At 41.5% G+C, this 21749-nt stretch overlaps 1 protein-coding gene across 1 annotated transcript in view; it reads right to left on the bottom strand.

Moving 5' to 3' along the window:
* Positions 1-21749, bottom strand: part of LOC126479301 (proclotting enzyme-like) — an 86000-nt gene that overhangs the window by 2956 nt on the left and 61295 nt on the right. The gene's annotated exons all lie outside the window — the stretch shown is intronic.

Raw genomic sequence — 21749 nt, 5'->3', positions numbered from 1 at the left:
ATAATAACCTTCCTTCGACAGGGGTAGGGTAGTGAGCCAGGCGCACAGTGCATGCTATTAATCATATGCTGATGGGTAGGTGAGGTATGTTGCAGGTGACTTCAAATTCACAATCGCAGCTACAGCTACATCTGGAAACACTCAGGCAGCTTTTCAGCAAGCCCGAATAGAGGACGGCATACACTAAAATAAAATTTTTTCTTAGCTCTCCGTCTAGTTTGTTTATTTTTGCATTCTGGATGCCACAAGTTAAAAAGTGCATCATCTGTTTCGTACTTTTCATTAATTTTGTAGTTGCTGGAGCACTAATTGTATTAACAAAATTATTCAAAAATAAAATTAGTTCATAATGCACATATAGTGCACAAAACATTTATTGATCTTCAGATCTTCCTCCTTCAGTGCTTTATAAATCACTTCAAACATTTCTGGAATCATTTTGGTTAATGTGCACTGCGGTATTCAAGTAGTGTGCAGTAAGCTAGAGTAGCTCTCTCTTGTAGCAAAATATCGCAATTTTATGGTGAACCTGTCTTCTGCACATACAGCATTACTCAAGTGAGCATTCTGCCTTGTAATATGAGGAACCACTTTCCTGAGTAACTACTGAAAAGCACTCTCTTCCATTCGTAATTTATATGACTTGATGTCCTCCACTTGCAGCTTGTGACGTATAATTTTATATATATAAATTTTCGGTGCCTACAGTGTCACGTCTTTCAGTGTTACACAAATTTTTGTTTTTAAAGGGCATCACTTAATACTATTTCTATGGGTTCGCCCCTCAAATTTCTCCCTCATATCACAAAATTGTTGTCTGATGTAGTACAAACTGAAAAAATAAATTCCTTTTAAAGCACAGTCTCGTATATAATTTATATTCAAAACCTTACACCTGTGTCACAGAACAAATCCTACATCGACAATACTTTACACACGTTTAAGGGAAGAAATGCTTCCAATAATTATTACAATATTTAAAGAACACCAAAATATGAACAGTCTGAAATGAACAAACAGTTCATGAGACTATGTTAATCAATTTAACTGTAAAAAGCTAAGGAGCATATTATTAGCAAAATGAGAAATATGCAAAAGTGAAATGCCAAAATGAGCACTTCTCAATTGGGAGTAAATCAAAACAATCAGAATGGCTGAAAGAGAGCACAATAACATGAACCATAAACGAATAAGAGCTAAGCAACTAAGCAAATAAGAGAGTAGGCAAAAATGAGATGCCAACAAAATGAGAGCTGGCCGAACTCTGTCGGCACTTATATACGGTTGCGCTCGTGGCGGCATCTCGCGGCCCATACGCAACACGCACGCCTGCGATCGCAATGCACTCTTAGCGCTCGCGGCGGCGTATAGCGGCCTGTACGCAAGTTGTGCAGTTGCTGTCGCAGGTCGAACCTTAGTCTATGATGTTACAAGCTCTTGTAAGAAACTTCGCTGAATGCTTTTATTATCTCGACGTAAAACCCAAGGCCTCACCCAAATATGTTTCCTTTTTTCCCGCCGCTTCCAAATGCACACACAATGCAGCTGTTGTAGAAACGACTGCAGCGCATAATAACAAGTCGTTGTTGTCCGTCATCTTGAACTATGACGAACGATAAGACGACAGTGTAATACCTCTTTTTAGCAACACGTCGAAGATCTGTGTCAAAGAAATTTGTAGAATATTTAATCATATTTTTTGTCAAAGAATACCGTCCTTAAGGTCGTACCGATGTTACCTGTATACCTGTACGTTATGTGTGTTGCATACCAGTCGGGCGTTACCTCATAACGATCGTTTTCTTTACGTATTCAACCAGTATTTTACTAGGTCCCTCGAGAAACCGAAAGCGGTGAACCGTCTAGAAAGAGAGAGAGGATACATTAAGGGCCGCAAGGTCTATGGAACATTTTTGTTCTACATAATTATACTCCCGCCCGTTACTTAAAAATAAGCAGCATTTATAATAGAAAAGAAACTGTCAATGTTTAATTCCAGTATTATTGGAAAATTATTGATTGTAACATGAAACAGAATGATGTTGTAGCGAACATAAAGCAACCAATACAGAATTATCATATAGCGCTAGAAAACGCAATTTCCCCCAAAAAAAGGTAACATAAAAAAACGCAAAATAAAAGTATATCAAACATCGCTTCAATACTTCGCTGAACTTACACAAAACCTGTTTCTGTTCTTCGTAAACATCTTTCGCACTTATCAATAGTAACAGAAAACTCTTGCCTTTGATCATGATGAAGAACTTTATATCAAGTACATACTAACTACAATAATTATGTATTTTTTAGATTTGTGCACGTAAATTGTGCTTGCATCAGAAGTAATTGCTTTGGTTACATAAAAATGCAGTTACGGGATCAACTAATTTTTATTATTAATAAAATGCAATTTATATGTCGTAAGGCTATAAAATGCACAGTGGACTAACACTGAATGATGAGCGGTTCTAATTTTGTGTAAAACAAACAACCAAACAAACAAAACAAAAATACAAAGCCGTCGGCTTCCAGTTTCTTTCTTACAAATTCATGTATTTTTCTTTCCCTACCAGTGTTACCAGTACCACCGGTAAGCCTACAATTTATTCTGTCAATTATGTATTATGCCAAAACTACCGAACAGTACTAATGCTGAAAGGAAGCCACTTATTGTGTCTGCTTAAAAAACTGATCGCTGTGCACTAGTACGACACTGCTTTCTGTAAAAATTGCAGTATCAAGAAGGAGACATGCGATTACAATGACATTTATTCCACAGATCAAGGACGTGACAATACACAAATGATTAGAATTACAAAACCGTACATGCACTTTCTGCTGTGAGAATTCAGTACCATGTGAAAACGCTACATGCTGAAATCGGAGCCTCTAGACGTCGAGGGGCAGAGTCAAACAGGGTCTGCATATGCTGCTAGAGAACGCGCTGCTCTGCGGTTTGTAGGCGCGTCAACAAAGCATCGACAGTGGTTGCATGAGGACAAGGACGAACAAGTTGCTGATCATACCCACGACATGCTTGAGGGGGGAACGTGCAGACGAGGGAAACAGTGGTACCTGTCATTTTTCGAAGAAGGCTTGCACATTGCTCGCCACATACCGCTGTGCATTGTCCTACTACTGAAATATGCCTTGTGGAGCTGCCGAAAGGAGGATTAGAACCTCGGGCTCTAAAACTTCCCAGATGTGGCGGCCGCTGTTCGGATTGTCCTCAATACTAATCGCACACTTTAACTTCGCCCCTATGTGGAAGACGCTGAGAGCGAAAGCTTGAAATCGGCTCATAGCGCATTAGTTTCTGGTACAAGCCTCGCCTCATTCTCCTAGGGCAGCCAGCAAATAGATTTTTATTAAAGAAACGAACATGTAACGGGTTAATGCGTCGCAAAAGGGACACGAAATATGGTGGCGAGGCGTTAGAAGGAGCAGATACATCCCCTTCGCTCATTCTTCTGTATAATAATATTAACCACTACGCATAACACCCTACATGGTTAAATACTACGCAGAGTGTTAACTAATACATGGGAGAACTCTGAAGAATGGATGGAGAGCTAAAAAAGATGCAAAAAAGTTCAGATACACATGAAGGGCTTATTTCAGTAGTGGTACAAGTCCATTTTTGTTCCTTTTGAGATACAGAGTCCTAAAGTTAAACGAACGCTGAAAAATCTGCAGTTGAGATACCAGAAATATTCAAGTATACCAGAAATATTCAAGTACTTATATACTTGAGTATTTCTGGTACCTCAACTGCAAATTTTTCAGCGCTTATTTAACTTTGCGGACTCCGTATCCCAGAATGAACAGAAATGGACTTGTATCACTATTGAAATAAGCCCTTCATATATGGCCTTTTCTTTATCTTCTTAGTTACAAACACTTTTTTATGTTTGATTCATTTCTGTCATTTCCAGCTTGGTCCTGCACATCTTTTTTCTTTTCAAATGTTGCCTTCTGGTGGCTAAACGAAATGGTCAGAATGTTTTCCATTAGCTCTAAGACAAGCCTCTAAAAGCACTTTGATGGATTGCCCTCCCCCACCCCCCCACCCCTATTCCATGTGTCTGCTGTATTTGCTGAAATCCTTCTTGAACATGCTGGCGGACAATGTCAACATTCGCATTAGGTCTTGAATATACTACGTCCTTTGAATGCTCCCAAAAATTAAAATCCAACGGATTGAAAAAAGGAGATCGATCAGACCAAGATGCTGCCCCACGATCGATCCATTTTTTACTTACAGGGCAAAATGATGTGGTGCCCCACCGTGCATGAACCACTTGTTCAGATGTAACTGTATTGGAAAGCCTTCCAGCAAAATATTTAAATGCTCTATTACGAACTCATCACATGATACTCTATTCAGTGTTCTATGCAAAATGAAAAGTCCAGTTAATCTGTCTCCAGTTATGATAAACTGTTGTTTCCAAAACTGCAAAAGGATTCTCGTCCATCCATACATGAGTGGGATGAAAATTCTACACCCCATTCCTGGTAAACTATGCTTGGTCAGTGAATGGTATGATAGGCAAGAAGTATTGTTCCTGAGAACACGTCCCCAATAACCAACTACAAAAACCTTTTATGCTTTGAAAATCTGTTTCAGCACTGCCTTGCATTCTCTCAAGATAGTATGGATAAAGAACATGCTCTCGTAACTCTTTCCAATTTGTCACAAGACGCATATTCTCAGTTGGTGCTATTTGTCTGGTACTGATGTCATAACTTCGAAATTTGTGGTAAGGTCTTACGGGACCAGACTACTTAGGTCATCGGTCCCTAAGCCTACACACTACTTAACCTAGCTTAAACTAACTTACGCTATGGACAACACACATACCCATGCCCGAGGGAGGACTCAAACTTCCGACGGGGGGAGCCGATGCCATTACTGTCCTCAGTATGACGAAGTACCCGATAGTTTAAGTCAGGTGCTCTAAACTAGATGGTTTTCCACAATGAAATGACCTTTTCTCAAACGACCATATCTTCACAGGACGATCACGAATTCTCTGAAAGACCATATTGTTCGGTAAATGTCTATTACGAAATATTTAGGCCTAAAAACGTGTGGCTTCAGGCGCATTGCAATTTGCAAGTCCATACTTCAAGTGCATGTCCACCGTGTGCTCATTACAAAACATTTTAGCAAGAAATGTACAGCAGACGCTAGTCAAACAAGAATACGGCCGAGAAGGCGTCACGCCAGTGGCAAGTAGTCAGACATAACACGTCGCTCTTTAGCTGAGGTTGCTAACCCATGACTGTTCGGAAGTACCCTTCTCGGACATAGCCTATTCGATTCCTGGTAGAGGAATAATGTTCAGTACACACTAAACACTAGTCCAGTGAGAACTGTAGAGCAAGCTTCCACTACTAGTTTACGGTAGAAAATGAAGCAATGAAAAGCTCGCTCCTAGTAGTTAAGGGATTAGGTGTTGCTTGCATCCTGGGGATGGAATTTTTACGCCAGAGGGACGCAAAAATCGACCTCTTTTGCGGTAAGCCTTATGAATGAGGGTACACGTGTAGTTTTGCCATTGTTGAGGACACGGGTAGTGCACGGTAAATATTGCCGGAACTGTCAGTCTAGATTCGAAGGAATACAGGTAATGAATTTATATTCTGACTTAAGTACAAGAAAAGCATATTATAAAGAATTTATTACTGAAGACAAAGAGGAAAAAGGGAAACTGATAGCCATGAAAGTGAGGGAGTCAGAACATTTGACTGAAGCACAACAAAACGAATTGACTCAGCTACTTTCAGATTATGAGAATGTGTTTTCGGAAAAACCCGGTGTTATCGAGGGCTACACCTATAATATCGAAGTGGTACCTCACGATACTTTCTGTCACGCAAACTGCACCATCCCGTGGTCAAAGAAGGAGGCAGTTACGAAGGAAATAAGAAAAATGCTTGATTGGGGGATAATTGAACCATCTCTATCTCCGTACAGCAGTCCGCTCGTTGCAGTAGCGAAAGCGGACGGCAGTATACGTCTCGTGCTTGATGCGCGCGATATTAACAAAATAATTGTACCTGTCAGAACGCGACCAGAAAACCTGGATGAACAGATACAGAAGTTTTATGGAGTTAAATATCAGACCTCTGTCGATATGCGTTCGTCGTATTGGCAAATCCCACTAACTGAATCATCAAGAAAGTGCACTGCCTTTGTGTTTGCCGGCAGAAGTTACCAATTAAAAGTTTTACCATTTGGATTAAATGTTAGTGCAGGTGTCTTCATTGCAGCGCTCGATACAGTATTAGGACCAGATTTGTTGGACCGAGTAACGTTGTATGTCGATGACTTATTAATAGCTACTCCCGATTGGGAAAGCCGCATGGACACTCTGAGATGCGTACTAAAAAGATTTTCTGAGGTAGGCGTAACAGCAAACCTTGCAAAATCCAAATTTGGCAGGGAGAGAATAAAATTTCTTGGTCATGTAATATCACCTACAGGTATTGTGCCCGATCCGAAGAAAATGGCAGCAATTGAGCACTTCCCTCCTCCTAGAACCAAGAAACAGTTAAAGGCATTTCTGGGTCTAGCGTCATTTTTCAGACGATTCGTACCTGACCAGCTTTTAAATGATAATACCCTGTTAAACTTGTTGAGAAAGAATACACCCTGGATATGGAATGAACTGTGCCAGCAGTCATTTGAGCAATTACGAAAAGCCCTTCTAAATGCTAATCTACTGTCACATCCTGACATGTCAAAGGAATTTTGCCTTGCTACAGACGCTTCCACTGTCGGACTAGGCGCTTGTTTATTCCAAATCGATGAGGAAGGTGGAAACAAGAACGTAAGAATAATCGGTTTCGCAAGCCGAGTGTTGTCAAGTTGTGAACGATCATATACAGTCACCGAACTCGAAACACTTGCAGTAGTATGGGCCATGAAGAAGTTCAGGCCTTAAGGTTTTTGCTGATATGCACGTTAATGCACGACAGGTTGACTAGGTGGGTGCTTGCTCTGCAGGAATATCAATTTCAAATACTGTATATAAAAGGTTGTGACAACGTAGTACCTGATGCTTTGTCACGGTTGCCACAAGGTCTGCCTGAGCTAACAACAATATTAGAACAGGCAACAGGGTACAAAATTTTAGTTATGAAAGTCCCTACTTGTCGAAAAAAGTTCCTGCAGGCGTGCAAGCAACTGCCTAGTTTACAGGACGAAGATTCCGCCTTGGGAAAACTCAAACAAGAACTCCTAGCTTCGGGTGGAAATCAGATAGGTACCCATTATTTTGTGCAAAATAGGGTATTATATTACCGGAAGGATGTTAACAAGGACTTATGGTGTATCTGTGTACCGGAAGTATGTATCAGTGATTTAATCTGGCACGTGCACCTTTGGTGGGGACACGTGGGCATTGAAAAATGTAGAGCACTTCTCGCAAGAAAATGTCGTTTTAAGAATATGAAAAGAATAATTCAGAATGTTGCACGGACATGTGTAGTTTGTCAAAGGAAGAAACCTACAAATCTGCCGACAGTAAGTGAATTGCACCTTGTTGTTCCTAACAAACCATTACGACTGGTTTCTGTTGACATTCTAGGGCCACTACCCACTGGCAGAGGTGGTGTGAAATTTATATTTGCTGTATATGATGCCTTTTCCAAATTTCTAAAATTGTATCCTGTAAAAGCTTCAACGGCCATACCCCTCATTCAGAAATTACGAACAGATTATTTTGTTAATGTTGGCAAACCACAGATCATATTATCCGATAATGCCACCTATTTTACTGGTCTCAACTGGAAAACGTTTCTACAAGAGCAAGGTATTAAACACATTTTTGTAGCTCGATTTCACCCGGAGAGCAGTCTTGTAGAGCGTACCTTTAAAGAGTTGAACAGGTTCATGAGAACTTACACTCCGAATCGCCACACCAAGTGGGCAGAATACGTTTCGACTTTTGAGGAACTCCACAATAGATTGCCACATTCAGCCACCGGTTATACTCCACTAGAAGTCATGTTTGGAAAGATCTAGGAACTTGCACCCTAGGCCTAGATTATAAAATGTGTACAATAATGCGAGAGGCAAAGTTTTGTAAAGTCGAGCCTGGCTCTGGAGGGCAAGTACGCAATGAGTGGGCAGACATGACATGGGGACTTACCTCAAATGAGACGGAAATACAATTGTATAGTCAAAAAATCTGAAGGCAAGTACGACTCTAAGTGGAAAATAAAAAGAAATAATTAGTGCGAGAGACTGGTAAAACCCAGCACGAGCCAAAATCCAGTTCAGACTGAATGAAATACATCAGTGTTAGTTAACTAATCGAAACAGTTACTTTAAACAGTGTGAAAAACTGTGAAGGTGAAACTGTGATACGGACAGTGAAGTGCTAATATTGAACGTTCAACAGCGGTAAGGACGCCAAACGCCAATATTACGCACGAAAAACTGTGAATTTGCTTATAAATGTGAACTGTTAACGTGAAGTGAACCCACAGTCAATATTTTTGGGACAGACTGCAATTTCAGTGAGTACAATAATGCGAGATTGGAATGCGATGCGTGGACTGTTGCAAAACAGCGACCGCAGAAACGGCGAATGTTTGTGCTAAGCTCGTATTGGGACACTCACCAGTGCCTGCGAGTGCGGCGAAAACATAATTAATTTTATCAAGACAAAAACTAACGTGTCATGGAAACAGTGGCACATCAAAACTGCATTCGCGGGAGAAGATCCATGTCATGTATTCTGCGGGACAGTGCTGGCTTGACACTCGGAAACTGCGAAAACTTAACAACTGCTGCACTAATAAATGCTTCTTTCCCACTAGCGTAACCATCTGCAGCGGGAAACAAATATGACGTTGGTTGTGTGTATGTTTCATGTACTACGTCGGAGATGCGTAGCAGAGCTGACTCCTGCCAACAAGCGCGGGGGGCGAATATCATCCCACTCCGCCACGCCCGGGCGAGACAGAAGCGCATCGCCAACCGTGCAGCCGATTAGCTGATTCTGACGTTCCGCGACGGTGAGAGACACGCTGGCGTCGAGCGGGCGTTGACCTCTCCGCAGTCGCCGCGAACGCCGAGCACCGAACACACCACCTGGCGCCGTCGCGAGCTAAACGTCGTGGCGTAGACCATCAACGACACCGTATTCAATAACGGCGATATATTGTTATGATTACCTCATTTTTTGCATAGTGCAACAAAAAATTATTCGTAATGCATGCACATCCTGTACTCCAATGACATCCCAGAAACAATTAAGTGAAAGTAACCAAAGCAGTTAGTCTGTCGCTCCGCCGAGGTTTTCCCCAGGGTTTCCCTACGGCCGCGCCGAATGGGGAGCGAACAGGTGACACCACTGCGACTTCAAGTATTACGGACTAACTCGTGATTGTATACCTTTGAACACGGCAAAAGTTGCAACCCTAAAAAGAAGCAGCCAAAATGAAATTAATTGTATTCTATGTCCTTTGGTACATAACTGTATACGTAACCAATTGTATATTATATTGTTATGTAAATAACTTCATCTGTATTACACTTTGTGTGCAACAAACCTCAGTAATTACAACGGTTTAAACATACGATGTGATATATGTAGACTGTGAAAGAAAAACCTGCGTGTGGACATGAAATAGGAAATATTTATTTTTTCATAATGTGCCCGTAAAATAATAATTTCTCTGTGTAAGTTTCGAGTGCAAAGAAATATAACAAAATGATCGAAAGAGACGACAAGATACGCTCGTTTGTTAATTTTTTAGTCGCCTTCACTACTTCTCTTGTCTTGGTTGTGTGTAGACGGACATCTTGCGAGTGCTGGCAAATGTAAGCATATTCGTATGAGTAAGGGCAGATAATATATTGATTCAATATTATTGTGCACTTTTAATTTGTAAGAGGTGATCCCGATTTCATGTCCGCCTTCCTTGAATTAACCAGCATTCAACTAATTTACAATTCAACAATCGCAGCGGCCGATGCAGCCAACGACGCCATTACGTGGCGATATTAACTTATAAAAATTTAGCAGAAGCGAAAAACTCGCCCGCTATTAACATAATATTCATTTTTCTCCACAGCGGCACGAAGTTGCAGAAATACGTAGCTTTACCATTCTTATTGTCAGTACCATAGCCGAGAGCCAGAGCCAGGACTCCGACTACAATACAATGGTTAACGGAGGTAAGAAAAAATACTCTCGCGCGTGTGTGGGCCGCAATTGTAATTAATAACTAAATATCTTTTGCTTTAAAGTGAGCTGACTAGCCGAGGAAATTAATATGAAAAGTTTATTACATTGTTCAGCTTATATGCTCATGTTCTAAGATTCAGCGGGTCTAACATCCATTAATGTAACAAATAATTTAAGATTAATATTGTTAAAAGGAGAGCTTCACAAAAGCATTTAACCATAACTTAAAATTGAATGAAATATCATTTTTATTAAGGCCCACCACGTAAGTCGGCAACAATCAAAATAATAATAATAATATATTAAATTACGACAGCCGACGGATGCGAGAATATATATGAATTTTTTGCTTATTTTTGAATATATCCATTCCCCAGAGCTTTCCCACATATTAGCTACCACGCAGGTACATAACAAGCACTTATTTCTGCTGTGCACAATACGTAACTAAGTTTGAGAAAGAGCACAAACATTTCGAAGCAGCACAAAATCAGCCGACTTTCATTGATGAGAGAGGGGACAACTTAAATTGTGGGATTAAAATGTAAGAGGTGAAACCGCATGTTATAGCCCAATGGCGCCCCAAACCACCAGACTCGGCGTTTGTTCGCTATACCGCCCGTCAATGCAGTCTGCCGATTGCGTTCGCGACGGTAGTGTCTAGCACGTACGCGGCCATCACTGTAGGTCAAGGTGAAGCAGGACTCGCCCGAAAACACTTGGTATGACACTCAGCACACCTATAGTGATGGAAACCGAAGCAGTAGCGTGCGTACAATCGCTCAGGTCTCAGGCGAAGGTGTCGAACCGTCGATACAGACATATCCCCACTTGTTGTGGTGCTCCAACGTCGAACCAACAGTGTGGATGAGGCCGTTTTGTTGGTTGCGGCCATGCAGACAAGATGGCGCTCTTCCATTTGTACTGACCTTTTCTGCCCACTGTTTCGATACAAGAGTCATTGTCGTAGCAGCGTGCCCTGCCCGAGGTAGAACGTCACAGTTCATCAAATGTGTTTTCGGAGACAAATCATTCTGCCCCGTTCGAACTCACTGACAAGCCAATATTGCGCCCTTTGACGTTGACGAGGGTTACCGGAACTCGCTTGCACGTTTCCACTTCGTTTGTGTTTGCACCAAATGAGCGTGGCGAAACACTGATCTCTCCGGTCACGCAAAACAGGGCACTGCTGGGCCTACGTGCAAGATATCTTTCTGAAATCTTAATCACTCGTTATGATTCCACTGTTGTAACCGCCTTTCTATTTTGAATGATTCAGACCATTCTTCTGGGTGTTACTATCTTTAAAAACAGTAGCATAGTAATGTTCCTATTGCTCCAAAATTGAAAATACATAAACTGATTGATAGGAACGTACTGCTTACGACACAGCAACGAACGAGAACACAAGTGTTAACGTAAGTAATAAGGCCATACCTAGAATCTCAGCTTAGGGGAGGGGAGAAAAAGCAGCTCAATTTTGAACGAAAATAAAGCCCAAAGCTGGTAAAGATCTGTGTTTATTAATTAGGAAAGGTACTAATGCAACTCTTTGCAATAAGTACTCCTGATTACAATGTACTTAAGTGATGGATTGTACGAAGGTCGTCCAATAAATAATGTACCAAATTTCAGAACATTTTAGGTGCTTCAATCTGCAATGTCCAGAGTTTGAAACCACTTCGACAGATGTCAGAGCCGTTTTGAACCGCCAAAATGAAATCTACGCGAGACACTCGTTACAAACAACGTGCTGAAATTGAATTCTTGGTTGACGGGAAAGAAATCCTGGTGCAGATCCATAAACGTTTGTTTGTGGTGTATGGTAATGACGCATTTGATAACAGTACTCTTGGGTGATGGGTAAAAAGAACATCAGGAAGAGTAACGCCATGCTCGGCCATGTTCGGAATGTTTTTTCACAGCCTCTTCTCCTTTTGGTGAACCGCGCGGGTGTCATTATTCGTGCAGAGCGGTGCGTCACAACTCGGCAGTTAGCTCTACTGCTATCGCTGAGAGTTGGAAGTGCGTGCGCAATGATTGAGACTCTTGGATATTCAAATGAGTACTCAAGATGGTTTCGACGGGTGCGCACAGGAGGCCGCAATATATAAGGTACAGCAAATTCATCAAAATCTTTGGAGTAGACTGATGTTATTGGAGATGCCTTTCTGTCACGGGTCGTTACGGTCGCTAGGTGTATCATCTTGAGCCGGTAGCAAAAAGCAGACACTACAGTGTCACCACCCGAAATAACCGAAAAAGAAGAAATTCAAGACAACTCCCTTTGCTGGCATAGTCATGATGACAGTCTTTTGGTATAGTTATGGTGTCATTCTTGTGGGAATGCTGCTAAAAGAGACAACCATTAATTCAAAAGCATATGTGAAGACAATGAATAAACTCAATAATCTCTTCCGACGTTCCGTCTGACATGAATCCAAAAGAAATCTTGTTCCTAAACGACAATGCTTAAACACACGCAAGTCTCAGAACACGGAAACCCATTGCCAAACTGGGGTGATCCTCATTGCATCATCTGCCGCACAGCCCAGACCTGATGCCTCGGATTGCAGTCTTTTTGAGCCACTTGTCTGCGTGGGATAGACTTGGAAGATGAAGAGAGCGTAATACTTGCAGTGAAAACATGACTACGACCACAAGGTTCAAATGGCTCTGAGCACTATGGGACTTAACATCTGAGGTCATCAGTCCTCTAGAACTCAGAACTACTTGAACCTAACTAACCTAAGGACATCATGCACATCCATGCCCGAGGCAGGATTCGAACCTGCTACCGTAGCGGTCGCGCGGTCCCAAACTGTAGTGCCTAGAACCGCTCGGCCACTCCGGCCGGCCTACGACCACAAGACACGACATTTTGCTAACGGGGAATATACGAGGGCATGCTGAAAAGTAATGTCTCCGACTTTTTAGGGTGATAATTCTTAATGCTTTTAAAATAAAACAGACTTTATTAACATTCTACATCTTTATTCTTCATGTACAGATACTTATTTGTGAATGTAGTCACCCTGGCGACGAGCACGTTTCTTCCAATGAGATACCAGTTTGTTGACACCGTCACTGTAAAGTGCTTGACACTGTCGAAGCCACGATATCAGCTCTGTTTGCATCGCTTCGTCACTATCAAAGCAAAGTCCTCGACGACATTCTTTAAATTTTTGAAAGAGATGAAAATTGGAGGGGCCAAGTGGGAACTGTATGAAGGATGATCGATGACAGTGAACCGAAGGTGTCGGAGTGATGCAGGTGTCGCAGCCCTCTTGTGTGGTCTGGCATTGTTATGCTGAAGGAGAGGGTGCCCCACGTGTGGAGGAACTCTAGGAATTCGTAACTCGATTACAGCTCGCTGTTTTTCAGGCATCAACATACATACGTTATACACCGTCATGGTACACACTATAATTCGGAACCCTCTAGTGGCAGAAGGGTGTGTAGAAATGAAGAATAAATATAAAGAATGTTAATAACGTTTGTTATATTTAAAAAGTTTAAGAGATTGCACATAAAATATTTCGGGCATTACTTTTCATCACTGCCTCATACGAGTATGCTCTTACATAATGCCGGTATAAGGCCACGGAATGTGATGAAATCTGTGTAAAAAGTTTTTAAAGAAATAATCTGCATTGGTTATGGAATAATTTTTATTAAAAGTCACGACCAGTTTCGAGCTACTAGAAGACGCGCCCTCATGTGATAAAAATTATTGTAATATGTCATCATCGAAAGGTAGCTGCCTTTCGGCGATAATCTGTTAAAAAAAGGTTTAATCAACTGAGGATCACTTTCACTGTAGTCTAATACCGCATTTTTTCAATGATAACTGATTTCATTCAAGTACTGAACAATTGTACAATGTCAATTACTCATGGCTGATTAGTGAACACTGGACACGCCACCTTCGACTGGGTCTGGTTGCAACTACAATCAATCAAGATATTCAGTACTTGAACGAAATCGATTATCAGTGTCAAAAGAGTGGGACAACTCATTTCAATAATTCAGCTTTCGCAGGTTTACCCATATGACGACACGTCAGGCCTTCCTAACATATTATCATCATTGTTCTTCTGTAACCTTCGTCGGTTGTGCTGTCCTTGGAAGTCAACAAAGATTCTACGATTCTGCAGAAGTATCTCGATGAACCTGGTTAGGCTGAAGTCCGTGGTCAGGTTGTGGAGCTTAGTTAACAGTAGCCGATGGTTGACGGTGTCGCACGCTGCTAATAAGTTGACAAATGTCATTCCGGCCGCCCCAAGAACTTCAAAACTATCTTCTAAGAATGCGTGAAATGTAGGACTTTTCTAGTACAATTTGTGCCAGGACGAAATCTAAATTGCTGAAGTATAAATAAAGGGTCAATTACAGGGAGAGGGCGATTTAAGATCTGTATTTACAGTACTTTGTAGATGTGACATAGTACTGCAGCTGGTCTAAAGTTCTTCGACTGCCCTGTTCTTTGCCACGGTTTAGCAAGGCAACTTCTCGGCTCTTCCGCCATATCCTTCGAATATCGTATACGCACATACATTGTTGAGCAGTAGGCACATGCAGGGTTAATATGGCAAGATGGGATTACGACAAAGAAGACAGTGTCAAGTGCTACTGTGGAGGAGACCAGACAGTTAAATCTATGCTTCAGTGTCGACTGTCTCCAAACTCATGTATGGGACACGACTTGTATCAGGCCGCAGCGAATGCACTAGAAGTGGCCAAACTTTGGTCGGATTGTATATGAAGTAATGTTTGTTAATCGTGTAGATATGTAGGTTTATGACATAAGAATAAATAGTAATACATTATCCGTGTTCTCTTGTGTTATGAGACTTTTTGCGTATGCACTTCAGATGGTCCTTATCTTCCTTCTTTATGCTGCTGTGTGTGCTGCCGTCCAGCATATCTTCCAGCATCTCCTTTTCTCCTGTTTCCTTCCACATGCCATTCTAAGACTGTGTTCGTAAATCCCTCCTTATTTTTTTAACATGTATCATGTCCAGTTTGTTTTAGTTCTTTTTATTACTCTCAGCAATTGTTTCTGCTGTCCTGTTCCCCCTAGTACATCTTCATTTTCACCCTAACAGTCCAACATACTCTTTCCATCCTCCGCTATGTCCACAATTCAAAAGCCTCCAGCCCAACACTATACAGGACGACACTCCATACAAAACATTATTTCAGTCTTTACCATACTGCTGCGGAAAACTCTGCTGTTCCTACAAAATGGTTCCTTCACCATTGCTACCGCGGTTTTAATTTCTGTGCTGCATCGTCAAAAACATTCTCTGGCTAGACACCCCTGCCGTAAACTGTCGTATAACTGATGAGCCGCCGTGCGGGGTAGCCGCCCGGTCTACAGGCGTCTTGTCACGGTCCGCGCGGCTCCCCGCTTCGGAGGTTCGAGTCCTCCCTCGGGCATGGGTGTGTGAGTGGCGTCCTTAGCATAAATTAGTTTAAGTTAGATTAGATAGTTTGCATCCTTAGGGACCGAAGACCTCAGCAGTTTGGTCCCATAAGACCTTACCACAAATTTCCAAATTTTCCAACTGATGAGCTAAAACTTTGGGACCACAACTAGCAGCGAGATTGAAAGCCATCTGCTAGTGTTGTGGGCATTTGAGACTGCAAGGAAAGTATATAAGGGAAGCACAGACAAATGGGGAATCATTCCAACGACGATACGGAGCGCAGATGGGGAAATCCACTGAAGTAAGTGACTTTGACAGTGACATGGTCTGGCGCCTGGGTACGAGCGTCTCGGTAAAAACGAAAACGGTCGTCCGTTCACTTGCTACTGTCGTGAACGTCTATGGAAATTGGTCGAACGACGCTGAAACCATATGTAGGCGATAAGCTCTTGGACGTCCACTCTCGTCTCAGGACGTGGATGGTTCAAATGGCTCTGAGCACTATGGGACGTAACATCTGAGGTCATCAGTCCCCTGGAACTTAGAACTACTTAAACCTACCTAACCTAAGGACATCACACACATCCATGCCCGAGGCAGGATCCGAACCTGCGACCGTAGCGGTCGCGCGGTTCCGGACTGAAGCGCCTAGAACCGCTCGGCCCAGGACGTGGAGCTTGGAGGCTTGTCCGCCCCATAAAGTAGGTCTGGTGTACAATGCTGGCGCAAGTACAAGTGTTTCAGAGCATTAAGTGCACATTGTTGAACTAGAGGCTCCGCAGTAGACAACCCTTACGTATTCCTATGTTGAACCGATGACATCGTCTATTACGTACGACTGTAGTAGTCACAGAATCCTCGAGATTGGCCATGTATCAATGAAAGCATATCACCTGGTTCGAAGAAAGACATTTGTTGCAGCAGGTCAACAATCGTGTCCTAATACGCCGTCATCCAGGCGAACGTCTTCTCGAAACACGCACTGCGCCACGGGCAGGGACTGGTGGCGGTAGTATTATGCTGTGGAGGATACTTACCTGGGTTTCCATGTTACCTGTGAAGTAATGGCAAGCACCATGACAGCTGTGGATTGTTGTTGTGATCAACAGTCGGAAGACTCTCCATGCTAGTTTGTCCTGTGCAAGGCTCTTCATCTTTGTGTAACTTCAGCATCCTACATACATTTGACTCTGCTTACTGCAACGAACCCTTGATCTCCCTCTACGGTGTATACCTCTCATATTTCCTTCCATTACCAAATTAACGATTCCTTGACCCCTCAAGGTGTGTCCTAACTACAGATCCCTTCTTTTAGTCAAGACTGCTTTATCACCCAAATCTACTCTCTGTACCTCCTCATTAGTTAATCCATCTACCGGTCTAATTTTCAGCGCTCTTCTATAGCACCACATTTCAAAAGCTTTTATTCTCTTTTTGTCTCAACTGCTTTCCGTCCACGTTTCACTTCCACACAAAGGTACACCCCAGACGAATACCTTCAGAAAAGACTAAATAGCACTTAAATTTATATTAGATGTTAACAAATTCCTCTCTTTCAGAAACTTTTCTTTTTAGTGCCAATCTGTATGTTATATGCTCTCTGCCTTGGCATCATCTGTTATTTTGCCACCCAGACAGCAAAACTCATCTACTACTTTTAGTGTCTCATTTCCTAATCTGGCTACTTGAGCATCACCTGATTTAATTCCATTGCATTACATCAAACTTGTTTTATTTTTGTTGATTTTCATCTTATAATCTCTTTATAATACACTGCCCATTCCGCTCGGCTGCTCTCCCAAGCCATTTGACGTATCTGACAGAATTACAATGTCATCAGCAAACCGTAAGGTTTTACTTCTTTTTCCCTTTCCAAATTTATGCTTGATTTCCTACACAGCTTGCTCAATGCACAGATTGAATAACATCTGGGACAGGCTACAACCTTGTTTCACTCCATTTTCAACTATGGCGCCCCTTTCATCCCTTCGTTTCTTATAACTACAGTCTGATTTCTGTACAAGTTGTAAATAATCTTTTGTTCCTATATTTTATTCCTGCTACCTTCAAAATTTCAAAAACCTTACTCTAGTCAACACTGACAAAACGTTTTTCTAAATCTGCAAAAGATTGTTCAAAATCTACAAATGTTACAGACATAGTTTTTCTCAACTTATCCACTAAGATAAATCGTAAGGTCAATATTACGTAGCATGGTCCTACATTTCTTCTGAACCTTAACTCGTTTTCTTCGAGGTCGACATACACCAGGTTTTCCATTTTCTATAAATAATGGCTCGATAGTATTCATATCTGTCACCTGCCTTCATTGGAATTGGATTTATTGAAGTCTTCCTGAAGTCTGAAGATATTTCGCATGTCTCATAGATCTTGCACACCAGGTAGAATAATTTTGTCATGGCTGGCTTTCCCTAAGGATCTCAATAAGTATAAATGAATGTCGTCTACTCCTTGAGTCATGTTTCCACTTAGGTCTTTCAGTGTCTGTTAAATTCTTTTCGCAATATCATATTTCCCATCTGATCTTCATCTGCTTCTTCTGCTCTTTCTATACTAATGTCCTGAGTTCGAGTTATATAGACACTCTATACACTCCTTCCTCCTTTTAATTTTCCCTTCTTTATTTTATAGTGGCATGCCATCTGAGCTTTCCTCCAAACATCTCTTTAATATTCCTCTAGGCGACACCTACCTAAGCCGTAGTTACGCACGGTTCTTTAACTTTGCATTTGTTTCCTAGCCATTCCTGATTAGCCATTTAGCACTTTCTGTCAATCTCATTTCTTTTATTTGCTACATTTTTATATTTTATTCTTCCGTCAGTTATATTTAATATCTCCTATGTTATAGGAGAATTACTACTGGTCCTTGTGTTTTTCACAATTTAACACCTGCTTCCTTCGTTATACCATCTCTCACAGCTACGCTTCCGCCTTCTGTTGCATTGCTTTCCCCTGTTTTAGTCAATCGTTATTTAATTTTCTCTCAGAGATTCTCAACAGCACCTGGTTCTTTCAATTTATCCAGGTTTCATCTCCTTAGTTTCCTGCTTTTTTCAAGGTTCTATACTTTTATTCTGCAGTTCGTAAGCAAAAAATTATGGTGTCCACATCTGTCCCTGGAAATGCTTTACAGTTTAAAATCGCTGTCTTACTATTATACCGGATGTCTGTTCTAAGAGTCGTCAACGCATTTTCTCTGACGCTCCGGCAAATATTTGCAATTTTGTTTTTTCAATGTGTTTCTATAGTCAGCCCAAATAAACAGTGCTCATCACGTCTTTCATGTGCCCCCAGTGTCGGTGGAAATCATTTTTCCTCGCTTCAAACAAAGTGATTTTAAAGCTGAATTTTAAGTGCCCATTCGATTGAGCGGTCCTAAATCAGTTTAGTGCGATATTCATTTTATCGAGATATAGAACATGGAGAGTTTAACACGAGAAATAACCAGTATTCCAGCAGCGAATGCGCCGTTCTGGCCTGCGGCGACTGCTACCGCTGTAGCGCTGCTCAGAGTACTGTTTGATCTTCGTTTTTTACGATCCTTGTTTGAACTAGGCTAATGTGGGGCTTGTAATATTATTGGATTTCAGATACTTTGCATATGAGATATTTGTCATAAAAGAAAAGGGCAGCCAACGAGCTGTAGTTCGTAAAAATGGTAAGCATCACAGAGCGAGAGTAAAGAGACGAAATATTTTTTTTTAATGTGCGCCTATACCAAGACGCGCGTCCAGCGTTTAAATACTCTAAATAAACACTTTGACCCGCTGGGCACAGATATTTAAAATCATTGCCGCAGCGCTTGATAGCAAGAAGCTGCGAAACAGAAGAAAGAACAATGTATCTTTTGTTAAGAAATGTTCTGGAGACTTCATTAACCCTTGTACTTTTGGTCGCCGACATTTTAAGACGTACTACATAGCATTGCTACAAGTTGTACTTTTATTTTGTGTAAAAACTATGTGAAACGATGAACAAACATTTCGGTAACTCGGGTGAGGACACAATGTACTTACGCACACGCAAGGACATTTAATTTTAAGATGGAACGGACTGACAAAGCAACGATTATTGGACTGCGACATTTACAAAAGAAATATCAGATGTAAGTCATGCATTTATTGTGTATTTGTCAATGTTTAGAAGTTTGATGCCAATTTGTTAAAAATATATTAATATTTTACGATGCAGTAATTTTCTTATTCTTTTCTTTCACTAACCAGAAATGATGTTCAAATTGTATATGAGCTTTGTTACAGGTTCGCTCTTTATCGCGGTGTCTCGATTGTATTTGGGAGACCACTAATATGTTCAACTTCCGATCTGTTAATCTTTCTCTTACGAAATTCCACTAATTTGCTTTCATTTCCATTTTTATATTCAAATAGGTCCCTTAGGTTTTTTCATCGAAGATTCTGATTGCGTGAAGGCAATCCTGGTCAAAAGGTCAATTATTCGCGTAATCAATCCGTACGACTCCTGAATACAATCGAGAATCGACACATCGGTGATCAATTAATAATCTCTCTCTCTTTTAAACTAGTATTAAAAATACGGCCACACAGGATAGCCGTAAGTACGCAATCTAGCGTTAGGTTGCAATTTGTCAGTAAATATTACCAACCAACAGTTACAGCATCACTATTATTATTTACTACTATTTCTTATACAGAATAAGCAAGTTCCTAACGCCAGAGGCTGCTCTGTCAAAAGAGCATGTAAAATTCCACTTCAAAGATCATTTGATTTGTAACGGGAGAGAAGCAGACAATGGGCGTCACTTGAAAGATAATGCGTGTAGCGTTTGTCAGGGTTGACTCCAGGTACATACTGCAAAAACGAAATTGCAAATATATTCCGAAACACCAGAGAAAAAGCGCCTGACAACTCTTAGGAGAGATACGCTGCATAATCAATATAAAACCTTCCAGTGTGTTCAAGTCGTTTCATGATACAGCCCTTATGCATGATTCTTAAACCGAATGCTGGGGATAATTAAATTATGATCTGTGAAAAATTCTACCACGAGGTTTCCTCTTTCATTTCTTTACCCCCGTCCTTGTACTCCAATTATTCTTCTCTCTTTTCGTTTTCATACTACGAATTCAGTCACCCAAGACAGTAAAATTTTTGTCTCCTTGAGTTAGCTGAATCATTTCCTTTATCTCATCATGCAGTCTTTCAATCTTTTTATCACCTGCGGAGCCAGTTGGCATTTCAGCTTGTGCTTCTGTGGTGGCTATTACCTTCGTGTCTATCGTGACAATTATAAGAGCTGTGGAGTATGTGAACATTATTGCGGAGTATCTGCAATCGTCCACGCTTGGTGTCTTCTCCAGTGGCATTGGCATCTTACAGCAGCATAACTCTGTGTGTCACAAGGCCAGACTCGTACTACAGTGGTTTGAGGTGCATGGTGCTAAACTCACGTTAATATTTTAACCAGCTGGTTCGCTTGGTCTGAACCCGATGTAACACATCTGGGACGTTATCGGGCGCACGCTCCTCGATATTAAGCAGGTCATAATATTTAGACCCCCCCATGAACCATGGACCTTGCCGTTGGTGGGGAGGCTTGAGTGCCTCAGCGATACAGATAGCCGTACCGTAGGTGCAGCCACAACAGAAGGGTATCTGTTGAGAGGCCAGATAAAGGTGTGGTTCCTGAAGAGGGGCAGCAGCCTTTTCAGTACTTGCAGGGGCAACAGTCTGGACGATTGACTGATCTGGCCTTGTAACAATAACCAAAACGGCCTTGCTGTGCTGGTACTGCGAACGACTGAAAGCAAGGGGAAACCACAGCCGTAATTTTTCCCGAGGGCATGCAGCTATACTGCATGGTTAAATGATTATGGCGTCCTCTTGGGTAAAATATTCCGGAGGTAAAATAATCCCCCATTCATATCTCCGGGAGGGGACTACTCAGGAGGACATCGTTCTACGGATCGGAGAGTGGAATTTCAGATCCCTTAATCGGACAGGAGGGTTAGAAAATTTAAAAAGAGGAATGTATAGGATAAGGTTAGATATAGTGGGAATTAGTGAAGTTCGGTGGCAGGAGGAACAAGATTTCTGTTCGGGTGACGACA

Source organism: Schistocerca serialis, chromosome 1, assembly GCF_023864345.2.
Source record: "Schistocerca serialis cubense isolate TAMUIC-IGC-003099 chromosome 1, iqSchSeri2.2, whole genome shotgun sequence".
NCBI classification, from domain to species: Eukaryota; Metazoa; Arthropoda; class Insecta; order Orthoptera; family Acrididae; genus Schistocerca; species Schistocerca serialis.
Note: the sequence above shows the minus strand (reverse complement) of the source record. Positions and strands in the feature narration are given on the sequence as shown.